This window comes from Argiope bruennichi, chromosome 5 (assembly GCF_947563725.1).
Source record: "Argiope bruennichi chromosome 5, qqArgBrue1.1, whole genome shotgun sequence".
In the NCBI taxonomy this organism is placed as follows: domain Eukaryota; kingdom Metazoa; phylum Arthropoda; class Arachnida; order Araneae; family Araneidae; genus Argiope; species Argiope bruennichi.
The window spans coordinates 52,155,564-52,168,359 of record NC_079155.1 but is presented as its reverse complement, the minus strand read 5'-3'; the positions used below and the strand labels follow the sequence as shown (position 1 = coordinate 52,168,359).

The 12,796-nt window shown below is 30.9% G+C and overlaps 1 protein-coding gene and 1 non-coding gene across 4 annotated transcripts in view; both read right to left on the bottom strand.

Annotated features, from left to right (window-relative positions):
* Window positions 1-12,796, bottom strand: part of LOC129969043 (ankyrin repeat and BTB/POZ domain-containing protein 2-like) — a 136,226-nt gene that overhangs the window by 71,708 nt on the left and 51,722 nt on the right. The window contains exon 1 of one of the 3 annotated variants that reach the window (XM_056083449.1): window positions 5,974-6,114. The exons of the other annotated variants lie outside the window; for them this stretch is intronic. The gene's annotated coding sequence lies outside the window, so the exon portion shown is untranslated. Of the gene's footprint in view, window positions 1-5,973; window positions 6,115-12,796 lie in introns of those variants that run through there. 3 annotated transcript variants of the gene reach the window in all.
* On the bottom strand, window positions 10,954-11,027 carry Trnan-guu (transfer RNA asparagine (anticodon GUU)). The gene has a single exon. It is a non-coding gene; the product is annotated as a tRNA-Asn (tRNA).

The following is a 12,796-nucleotide window of genomic DNA, read 5'->3' as shown; positions in this document are numbered from 1 at the left end:
ATTAATTTTAATCACTTTTTAAGATTATTATTAATTAATATTTTATTTTTTCTTTTCGTCCATCCTATAGAACACCTACAGCTAAGAAATAACTACATGCCTAATTTGGTTGCACTTGGTCAGGAGGTCTGTATTGTAGAGCATTTTGTCCAATCTTTTCAACATGCACATAGTATGAATATCGCAATTTACAAATAGTATTAATATTAGTATCATGTCAAACTAACTCCACATGAGGAAATTGGGCAGTTCCGAAACTGGCTGATATGTTTTAAAAATGTTTAAATCAGAACTTAACAAAACTTCACCTTCAAATCGAAAATGCACTAGACTTCTACTGAAATTTGATATACAATTATTAAGCAAAACGATAAATTTTAATTAAAGTTACATTTTTTTTATGGAATTCTTACAACAATTAACTTACAAAAATTCTTAATGGATTGCATATAACTGCTTGTAAATAAAAATTACATAAAAAATTAATAGCGTGCATCAACATTCCATAACTGAAATTAATTCATACTATCTACATAGAATCTTGTGGATTGTAGGAAGAAATTGAAAAATTTATCACGATTGAATAGGAACTGTTACCAGTCGTTGATGTGATTACAAATATCATTCAGCAAATTAATTGAGGATAAGACTATTATCTTTCAATTGTTACTTTCAACTCGCTGAATACAACTATCACGCTATAATTCAGGTATCTTCACATATAGAAACCGAACGCGAATAAGAATATATGTTTGGATGAGTGGACTCAAAATCTTTCTTCGCACTAACCAAACTTCACTTTCTTCCGAATTAAGTTTTGAAAATTCCTTCACTATTTCGTTACTCAAATTAAGCAATATATTAATATATGAGTGTGAGTGCTTTTAGAATCCTTGTAGACTTTAAATAATATGACTGTTGTAAAATATAAATTACTGATGCAATTTTTTCACCAGGACTGACTTCAGGAGTGTGCAGGCTATGCAGCATGTACAGCGTCAATTCCTAATCATAAATTTGGAAATTCGTGCCCGTTAGATGGCTGGAATGAAAAAAAAAAATGGAAAACTGAAAGAAAACATTGGAACTGAATGCGACAGAGAACTATTCTCTTTTCTTTTACATTATGTTTCAGTAGATTTCTGCGAAGGATGGGCCGATCCCATCAACATCATTCGTGGAGAATCAAGTCCCTCACATCTTCAGATGAACAAATTCAATACCCCGATTTCTTATGCTGAATTCTCCTATTTAATTTCGTAGGATGTAGCAAGCTTAGAGCATGCAGGGCCAGATTAAACCCTCTATTAGCCCTTAGGCAATGCAAAATCTCGGGGACTCCTTTCTCTTTCAAATTTTCAAAACATTTTTTTTTTTGTCGATTTTTGTTTAATTTTTATACAAGTAGGTTTAAGTAGCAAATTTTGACAAACTTAAATAGCAAAATATTTGCTTGCAGGTAATTTTCTAAAAAGTTGGATCTGGACACAACTTTTTAAAAAATGGGATTTTAAACTATCTAAAAGGGATTTTAAACAAAATAGTAAAAACTTTTTCTCACAATCTAAATAAAATTTAATAACATTGGACACTTTTGTAAGTTATAAAACAGCACATTTTTTTAGAATAATAAAATAACATAATATGAAACTTGCAAATGGTAATTAATTAGGATGAAAAAGTTCCAAAATCAATTAAAGCAGCATTTCATTTCAATTTGGATAGGTTTGATTGAACGGCTTTTATAATAAAATGAAAGCACCAAACTGAACTGTCTTCAAACTACGCCCCCCCCCTCAAAAAAAAGTCTCAAAGGCCCGGAACCCTTAGAAATTTGTCTACTTTACCTATTTAAAATTCTGACTTTCTAATAATTAGTGCTCCATCTTCCATTTTTAACCCCATAATATTTTATTTTATTTAAAATCTTCTGCATTTTAACATATTACATTGAAAAAAAATACTTGTCTTTTTTTATTCTAATGAGATTTAGACATATGTACCAATATACGATGATAATGGGAGTGGGCGCCAAAATAATGTTCACAGACTGCCGAATACTTTAGAGCTAGCCCTGTTTTTCACAAATCGGTCATTTTTCCCATCTACTAGAGCACACAGTCCGGAGTCGCGTCGAGGAAAGGGTGGGACCATCACGTGATTCGACCGAGTGAACCCAGCAGGCATAAAACAAAATTCTGGGCTTCGAACGGAAACGTAGACGATTAACGACGGGAATCAATCGATGGGATTTTTAGTCTTTTTCATTCTGCCAGACACATCGGAGCCTATCTATGATGGGAAGATAAAAAAATGAACTGAAATGCTTGACCCTCAATGCATTTTAGCTTTCAACTTACTGAAAAGGAAATTCCAAGGCAAGGTGTCTAATGGGTTTGGCAAACAGAGCGTCAGGAGAATTACGCACTGCCATCACGCAGAATTAATTATGGAAGCTTCTATTTCAAAAACTTAAAATACATGATGTCATGGCATTTACCTTGATTATATGACTTTCTTATTCTTTGGTGGTTGCAATGATTTTAATTTTCTTTGAGGTTGCATTGAACCAGTCTTGAAGTTTTCTAGCAATCAGAAATTAATATTAAAGCTCGCCTTTAAGAACATTGCTGCTGTTTACCTTGAATATAAGCAAAGGATGAGGCAAAGTAAAAGCAAAGGATGCAGTGTGAATGGCTAACATTTAGTTTAGACTTATTGCAAAGATGAAAGACTGATGAAAACAAGTAATATGTGTTGCACAAGTCATTAACATGTAAAACGTCGGAGAAGTAATCAACAGATTTAATACATTACGGCACTTCGGTAGAGCACTTATACTTCTGGTTCTGCTCTGATTTTTTTCCAACGTTTAGGGAGAATACTGAACAAAGTAACTTTGGTGATTTTGCTCAAGTGCTATCAATATGTTTCACGCGGCTAATCATTTCTCCGCTTCTAACCAATACCATATTGTCCGCAATTTTATGTGCGGGATTTTTAATATTCTGTTTTGAAGTAACACAAGGCCAATTTGGGTAAAAAAATCCTCTTAATATTGAACAAAGACCAGATGATGAGCAGGACCCGACTTAGCCTAATTGGGGGCAGAGGCAAAAACTTCTTTGGGGGCCCCCTCTGCTTCACTACTTCAGTAATGAAGAACCGTGTATAGAACTTGTCTATATTATTTTTCGTTAATTAATTCAAAATGCTATTTAAACTTAAAACTATAGTATAAAATATAGATTTTGTGTATTCATACGATAGATTAATGAAGAAGCTAACATAAAACTGATGGATTTTACACTGTACTTATATTTTATTTTTAAAAAGTTCATTAAAGAAGGAAACATAAAATAAACTTTCTATTCGATTTGGGGCCCCCTTCTGATGTGGGAGCCCGAGGCAACTGCCCCGTATGCCCCTGCCTTAGTCAGGCTCTGATGATGAGTACCACACATGAGACGACACTTTCATCCAAGACAACCTTACTCCAGATGTAAGTTAGGTATTGGCAGAATGACAACTGATTGAAATAATGTCACTAAAATCATTATAACAAAAGTTTCAAGCTCGATATAAAAACAAATAGCAGATGCCAAAGTGACAAAACTTTCAAAGCAAAATTTCTGGAAATAAGTAAGACTTCAGTAATAAGTAATTCAGTAATAAGTAAGACTTCAGTAAAATTATAATCATTTTGGGTGAGATTCGAAAAGGTTCAAGATGAACGAATTAAATTGAGATGAACAAATTTCATGCTTTTAACATACTTGAATGTTAGCGAAAATCCATGAAATGGCTACGGAATATTTTAGCATTTCCAACACATTTTCTGAAAGAAATACGATTGAATTATGAACAAATCCACCGAAATAAAATTTGCCCTCCAAAATTATTTGCTTGAAGACCAAATATTATAGGAAGAACTTATTCTTTCGTATTTCCTTCCACATTTTCTCTTAACACCTCATAAAAAAACAAGATTAAGACTTTCTGTAAAAGTTTTTTATATGGGGTTCCTCATGCACTGCTGAGGCTGACTGCGAAAAAATAAATATTGTTTCGGTTACAAAAACTTAAACAATAATACTGACGTTAACTCTTCTTTGTAACACAACTGTAATCAAATACATATTGTTTAAAACAATAAACTTAGATTTGATGTATATTCGGAAAATATTTATGAAATATTTTCTATTTTAAATATATTTTAAAATTAAATCCTTTATTTATATTTTGAATTATCAAGTCTTCCAAACGATAGATCCTTTCTTTTAATACTAAAAACACATAAAAGTTATTATTATTTCCAAGAATTTTTAAATAATAAACACACAATTTGCCTGAAAAAAAAACTGAAAAAGAGAGAACCAAATCGTGAAAATAGTTGAAGACCATTGAATTAAAATAGAAAAAAAAATGATCATTACATAGCAGATCAATTATTCAATAGCAAACAAACGCATACTTTTGTTAAGCGCTCTTGGTATAACATTATGTTGTATTTAAATATAAGTAATTTGTTTTACATGCGCAATAAGTCGATAATAATAAACAAATAAAAAACTTTTTAAAGATAGGTAAAAATGAATGTATTTTCTTTAAAGCTTATCATCCGAGTGCTATAGCACAAAAAAAAAAAAAAAACTCATCAAGGCACAACACAGATTATTTATTTAATAGCAAACAAATTAACAATATAAGACTCATGATAAATATTATGGAAAACTATTTCAAAAACAAAATTTATCACATCCAAATGTTTCATTTTATATGAAAATAACTGCAAGTAACTCTATAATTTATAAATCAATATTCTAAGATAAGTAGATGGTATTTTAATAAATTGCATACTAATAATATTTGAATATATTCTGCACATGTAAAAAATGATGCAGTATGGAAAATTTATAATATTTATCGAAAATCATATTAGTTGCAGTTCTAATGATTTACTTGTGCAAGTATTTTAATCGTAATGTTGAATTTATAAGCTAAAATTAATAAAAATTATATTCCATACACAACTGATGTGGCATCCATAATCATCTTCGATATTCAATGGAAGTTGCAGTTGCAATAGTTGCAGTTCTAATGATTTACTTGTGCAAGTATTTTAATCGTAATGTTGAATTTATAAGCTAAAATTAATAAAAATTATATTCCATACACAACTGATGTGGCATCCATAATCATCTTCGATATTCAATGGACTCTTAATTACATCAATATGACAATACAGTTTTCAGAAAGAAAATATCGAATAATAGGATAGTGGAGAAAGCAAAACAGTTAAAGGGGGAAAGATATTCAGGTGTATTTCGATTAAAAGTTTTTATTATTAATAATTTTGTTTTCAAACGAATAAACATGCAAAGGAATATATATGCAAAATAAATAAAAAATATCGTGAATCACAAAGCTTTCATGTTATATTTTTTTTTCATTCCTTCATGCCAAAATCTATTTACAGCCAATGATCATTCAAACTGACAGTCCGCAAGAAATAATAAACATGAACGACTTTCAATAAAATGTATTTGAACGAGTTATAGTATCAAAGTGAAAATAAAAAAACTTTCGTATTAAATGATTTTTTTTTTCAAATATAGAATATCATTCCTAGAGATTCAACTCAAATTTTAATAAAAAATACCATTTACTTTTAAATACATAATTTAATTCAGAACTTGAAATATCGATAAGCGCCGTAGATTTACCCGAACCGACAACTTGATTTGTCTTTGACTATAGATATTTTCCTCATCCAACACAACTCCCTACTCTTTCCCGCCACAAGGAAGAATTAGTTGAAAATGGAAATTTCCCGCCACGGAGGCTCCCCTTCCAATGACGCATGCTCACAAAAGCGGCGGTATACTACGTACTATAAAGCTGAAGCATAGCAAAACAAAAGGCAAGACATGCCGGGGCGGCATCGGGAAAAGAAGGGGCGCACACACTTACCTCTTTGGCAGCAGCGCTCCGTGGGCATGGCGAGCCACGAGTGAACGAGGAGCGGTTTGGCCGGCCGACGCGACATTCTTTCCCCCGGGGGTTCGCCTACATTCCAGCGGCCCGGCCCTCTCGCGATCAGCTTGGAATGCTGCACACTACGGACGATGGGAAGTTGCTTCCAAGCAATGAGTTGCAGGGTCCTGCATTATTTCTCTTGCTTTGTTTCACTGGAATCGAGTGGCGTAGCGATGAGGGAGCATCAGATACCCCAGGAAGCATTTGGGGTGGGTGCAGGGGAAACAAAATACTTTAGCGCTTATTTAACTTTTAACTCTTTGCACTAAAATGAAGTATTTCACTTAAGCGCCGCATTTATGATTATTAAATTGCATTTAAGTTACAATAGTAATTAATTTATCCAAATTCTTTAGATATTCATATGCATCTTACCTAATTAGCCTCTTTAGTCATGAAAGTATGTCTCAAATTTCCATTTTCCTAGGACATATATATGTATCTTACAGGTCCTTTTTCCATGGACACGTAAATATAACTCATATGTCATTCCGCCTTGGATTTGCAAATTTATTTTCTGCTCTTATATGGATGGAAATAACAATAAATGTCCAAAATAAAATGTGCTATCTAATTAAAACTTGAAATGAATTACCTTGGCACCAACGTTATTAGAATTTGAATTTTAGGCCGATCATGTATACCATTTTTAATGGACCTTTGCAATCGGTTGCACAATCAACTGAATAACACTACTTTTGCGGAATCCCCCCGCCCCAACTAAAACAATGTTAAAACATTTAATAAAAAAATAAAATCAATATATCTTTTTACAAAACCAAAAATTATCACTCTTGGCTAAAAAAAGAATAAAAATAATAAATTAAAAGATCCGTTTAGCCCACTAACGACCCAATTAATTCAAGGCTTGGATTTTAATAAAATTCTCTAAAGTTATATTAAAAATACCACGACAAAGATAACTGCGAAAAAAAAAATTCATTCTTATAGGAATTTTTGTTATTATTTCTTTTCTTTGGAATTATGGTCGAAAATCTTTCATTTGAAAAGCCTTCTTATATAGTAGTATTTCATACTGATTATATAGTAAAGAATTCTGATATATATATAAAAAAATATGAACACTTTAAGATTACTTTCGAATGCCTTGTATTACTTCAAAAATAAATCTAGAAAGGTGAATGCTTTTGAAAGGCGACTTCATCCATAACTAATGGATGATAAATCCCAGTCGAAGCCTGAGTTGGAACATGAAAATGCTTGTTAGACAAATCGAAAAATAAAATTGACTTGTTAGACAAAAAAAAAAAAAAAAAAAAAAAGAGGGAACGGAAGAATGGAATGGGATTGGTTTAGCTGCAGAAGTTAAATGCAACTATCTTATAAACAGGACATCAGAAACTAATAAGATAAATTAATTTTCAACCGAATAATTTTATCTATTCTATTTAATTAGATGTTACTTTTTGGGGGATATATTTTAATTTTGATTAAGCAAGGAATCCTCAAGAAATCGTAATGAGTTTATGGAATCAACATAACTTTTCAATCGAATAATAAAAATGACAAAATATGACTCTCTGAATTTAAAAATATTGTAATTTAATGCAGTTCTATACTTATCTCTAAAAATAATCATATAATGAGAATAATAATTAATATTTATAAAATATGTAACGGCTGCGGTGGCCTAATGATAAGATCTGGGTCTCAGGCCAGAAGATTTCAGGCTCGAAATCCGAATACACCGAAGAACCACCACGTAAGCAAGTCAAGCTCCCGACAAATCTGTGGGCGCTAAATACCCTGCAAATGAAGCCGTGCGATTTATTGGAAAGAGCGACGCACCGTCATCCGACTGCAGTTAAAAATTACGAGATCCGTCGCAAAACATAAAAAATATCTTTTCAAAATGGGACGTTAACATAAATAAAGTGATTGAACTTACTTTTACTGTAAAATCAACTGGAGCGATCACTCCTAAACTTTCTCGCATAATCTCTCTAATAAAGGTGTTATCCCAGAGAACATTTTTCTTCACGCTAACGTACAATAATTATGAAATATTAACCTTTGGCGTGAATTTAGAAATTTTACGGAATCATCTTTGGCGATTAATCACTGGCATGCGGTTTATAGTATTCAAAAATCGAATTTGTGTTTTAGACAAGGTTTCCCCAAACGATTGGAATATTTAAGTCATTGTGTTTTTGAGTTATAGTGTTTTACATGTTTCTAAAAATACAGAAAAACAGACGATCCGATTTGATTCAAATTTTGATAAGTGTCTAACTATGGAAGTCAAATCTGTGTAACGAATTTTATCTATCTAGCTTTCTTCATTTTGTAATTATCGTGTTAACTTATATTCGAATAGCTGGATAGACAGACTCCCTCGAAACGGCTCTTGCTCAAAATTTGAAAGAAAACTACACATTTGGTATAAAGAGAAGATACAAAATTTCATCCGTCTAGCTCAAACCGATTTTGAGTTAACTTTGTCACAGACAGAATGACATTTTCGAAAAATGTCTTTCAAACTCTGTTATATTTAAAACGAGGAGATTCATCAAAACCGCAAATTCGAATTTCTTTGCTAATTTTTTCTATATTATATATAAAAGAATATAAAAATTATTAAAGCCTTTATGCTTTCGAAAAAATTGAATTGTTTCGCAATCTAGATTATTTTCAACAAGTTACTGCAAATTTGGATTGAAGCATTTCATTTTCTTTTTGTTTAACAATACTTACATTAAAATGATAAATTTCAGATTGTACGCATTTATCAATTTATAATTATTTTTAATGATATTATAAAAATGGAACGTAAATCAATAAAAAAAATCACGATGAAATAAAATGTAGTAGGAAAAAACTATGGTTCTTGATTTTCTGCTTCTATCATTTTTATAGAAAAAAATTATGCATATATATATATATATATATATATATATATATATATATATACTAGCCGCCTTTGGCGACCAGCCGGTTCGCCAATCTTAGTGTTCGTTAAAATTTTAATAATTAAATATTTTATGCAATTCCAACTTCTTCAGCAAAATATTTTAAAACTTCAAATTTTGATAGTCATATAATTCACTCATAATATTATAAAGGCCTTCAGTCATAACGTGATATGTATCTCTCTAATTTTCTGTTACCCCTCGTAGAATTTATGCTTTAAATTAAAGTGTAAAGGATTAATCTGCAATTAATATAACAATATTTTTTACTGAAACAAAGCATTTTTTTAATAATATGATTACTGATAATAGAGTCACTGAGCGTTTAAACTTTATGGGCACTAAAGAATATCTTTCTTAATTTATGTAATATCTCAAGCATTTGTCAACAAAATTTTCTCAGATTCATCATGAATGGATCGATTCATTAACAATGTTTCATTTTAAATGCATCAAACACTCAGAAAATAAAATGAATCGTTTAAAATAATCTGTCGAAAACAGGTTTAAAAAAACTACTTAAAAAACGATGTACTTAAAACTATAAGCATATATAAAAATATATATATAACTAACATAAATACAATTTAATTACAAAAGCATGCAACTAACCTAAAAATAATTTAAATCATTGAAAACAGGTTAAAAAAAACTACTTAAAAAACGACGTACTTAAAACTATAAGCATATATAAAAAATATATATATAACTAACATAAATACAATTTAATTACAAAAGCATGCAACTAACCTAAAAATAATTTAAATCATTGTAAACAGGTTAAAAAAAACTACTTAAAAAACGATGTACTTAAAACTATAAGCATATACAAAAAATATATAACATAAATACAATTTACTTACAAAAGCATACAACTAACCTAAAAGTAATTTAAATCGTCCGTTGATAATGGTTGCCATGCCAACGATCAGAACACAGTGCGCATGCGTGAATTTTCTTCGCCTTTTACGTAACGCAAATGCGTGAATTTTTCTACGCCAGTTGGGGTAACGCTATGAAGATTAGACATTTTTAATTTCCTTTATTCTGTGCTATTTTAATTCAAAAGTACTTCAGAATGAATCTGAAACATGGATTAATTAACAATGTTTAATTTTAAATGCATAAAACATTAAGAAAATAAACAGAATCGTTTGAAATAATCCGCCGAAAAATCTTAACCCTAGCCTCATTACTGTTGGGAGAAAAAAAGAACTAAAGCCTAAATCATTTGGCGTTGGGGAAAATTGAAGATTTTTTTGGCGGAAAAGTTGGCGGTGGGAAAATGGAAGATTTTTTTGGCGGGAAAGTTAGTTTTTAATTAATAATTGACTACCCCTAACATTTAGGGGGATGAAAAATAGATGTTGGCCGATTCTCATAGATACCGGATAAGCACAAAAAATTTCATCAAAATCGGTCAAGCCGTTTCGGAGGAGTATGGCAACGAAAACTGTGACACGAGAATTTTATATATATATTATATTATATATATATATATATATATATATATATATATATATATATATATATATATATATATATATATATATATATATATATATATATATATATATATATATATATATATATAAAGAAAAGTGGTTTTTAGCGACAGATATTTATAAAGCCATAAGCATGAATCAAGCGAAATTGGTTATTTATTTTAACTTATTCATGGAAGAAGTAACTTCAAATTTTTTTTGTTTTGCATATATTTAAAAAAAAAATAGTAACAACAATCAGCGTATCTACAATTAACATTTTCTGAGTATGCACTTTTTAAATTTCTCTTTTACAAGATACAAAATCGTGAAAACTATTTCCCTGTAAGCATATTATTTATACACCCCCCCCCCCACCACCACCACACACACACAAAAAAAGCAAATGCAAAAATTGCTGAGGATTTTTGTACAGCATTTTTTTTAGAATTGTGTTTCACAACACAAAGTTACAACCCTCCCCTGCAATATAAAATGCTCGCCCCCGGGTGGGCTCGAACCACCAACCTTTCGGTTAACAGCCGAACGCGCTAGCCGATTGCGCCACGGAGGCACGTCAGCCAAATGTTATCGGCTGCTCAATCACGTACTCAGTCAGTGTGATATTTACCGTAACCGCAGCTGAAAAGAGATTTTACGTAGAAGTTGCAGGAAATTGAAAGTTAAAAAACTTTATAGTTCTTGAAAGGAATTATGCGCGTTTAAAGAATTGCTTATATTTCAAGCGATTCAGAGAAAGAAAAATAATATAAATAAAATGCTGTTATCAGATGGATTATGACAATTGCGTAGCGAGAATACGTGTATCTAAAACATACTAATCAGTGCAACTTTGCAAAGGTAAAATAAGTGCAAGGTAAACGATCCCTTCATTTCATTTTCTCAAAGAAATCAGCACACACTCATTTCTTGCTTCCCTAGAATGTCCTAAGATTGCCGCCTGGTATATATATAGAAATCTATTGCCTCTCTTCTATTGTTAAGTGGGAGAATTTGAACGAAATTTTCATCGTATGGCTGTCCCATTATAATTCGATAGCTTTAAACTCTATATAAAATTTCTAAACTTTAGATATTAGCGATTACAGAATCAACTCCGATTCGCACCTGTTGCTTGCATGTATGTATGCAGTGTGCGTACTAACGGAAGAAAGATTATCTCGTGCAAACTGTTCTTCCTGATATAGTTCAAAATAGCTCTAGAGTTGCTTTAAAAACGGGACGTTAATATAACTAAACCAAACCTGATACATTTCGTAGTAATATTTGATTTCATTACATTGTTTTTTGCATTCGATGAATGTTTAAAATGCTATTAGGCTGAGAGGACAATGGGGTAAATCTAAAGGGATGTTGTGAAGATTTATTTGCATTTATTGTATCTTTAAAGTCAGATGTCGGTGATTCAGACTATGGATAAAAACGCATCAGATATTAGTTACCGGGGACAAGAAGACTGGAGGATTTTGATATCTGGACGCCAGTCTTAGAAAGCTAGTAGCTCCATGAGGGAAAAATATTAACGTGTTTATGTTACTTCTTTAAGTAGTGGCGGACTGGGAAGCTTGCCAGCTTCCCTGATGCCAAGTGGGCCTTTTACACGGAAGACAATGTAAGCTCTCAGGAAAAGTATGTGAGAGAAAGAAAAGCAAGTACTGTACTCCATTAAATTTTCTGTACTCTTTTTAACCAAATAAACAAATAGTTCTGTACAAGGACAGGAATGTCACGAGCACTCAGTTTTCTATCAAATTTTTCTATAATTGCACAAAACTTATTCTTACACCATTTCAAATTTTGAAAAGTTGTCTTTTTAAAATATCAACTTAATACTGTACACATTTTTATCTTAAATTTTGGTAATTTTTTTTTCTTTTATATTTCTTTGCGGGATTTTCTTCCATTGTTGAGAACTAAGAAGGAAAGATTCAAATTATTATTTGCACCAAAAAATTTTAAATCTTATAGGGTATTAGAAAAATTATAGACAATACCAAATGAATTTTTAAAATGTCAAAACGCTATTTTTTCAAAATGTTAAGACAATGTTTAAAGTATTATACAAAATTTAATTAGTTGTGTCTCATTGGCAAATAAGCAAAAATTTTTGAATCATCTACAACGTCCTCATTAAACTGGAATGACACAATTAAAGATAAATTTATTGGCCTCTGTATGGAAACATAATTTTAACTAATAAAAAATTAACGGTTTCATTAATGGTCTTTAAACCTTCACTAATAAAACCTTTCTTCAAATTTCATAATATTTGTGATTAAAGTTTGAGGAAAATCTATTTAGTTGTTTGCATTTGTATAGCAT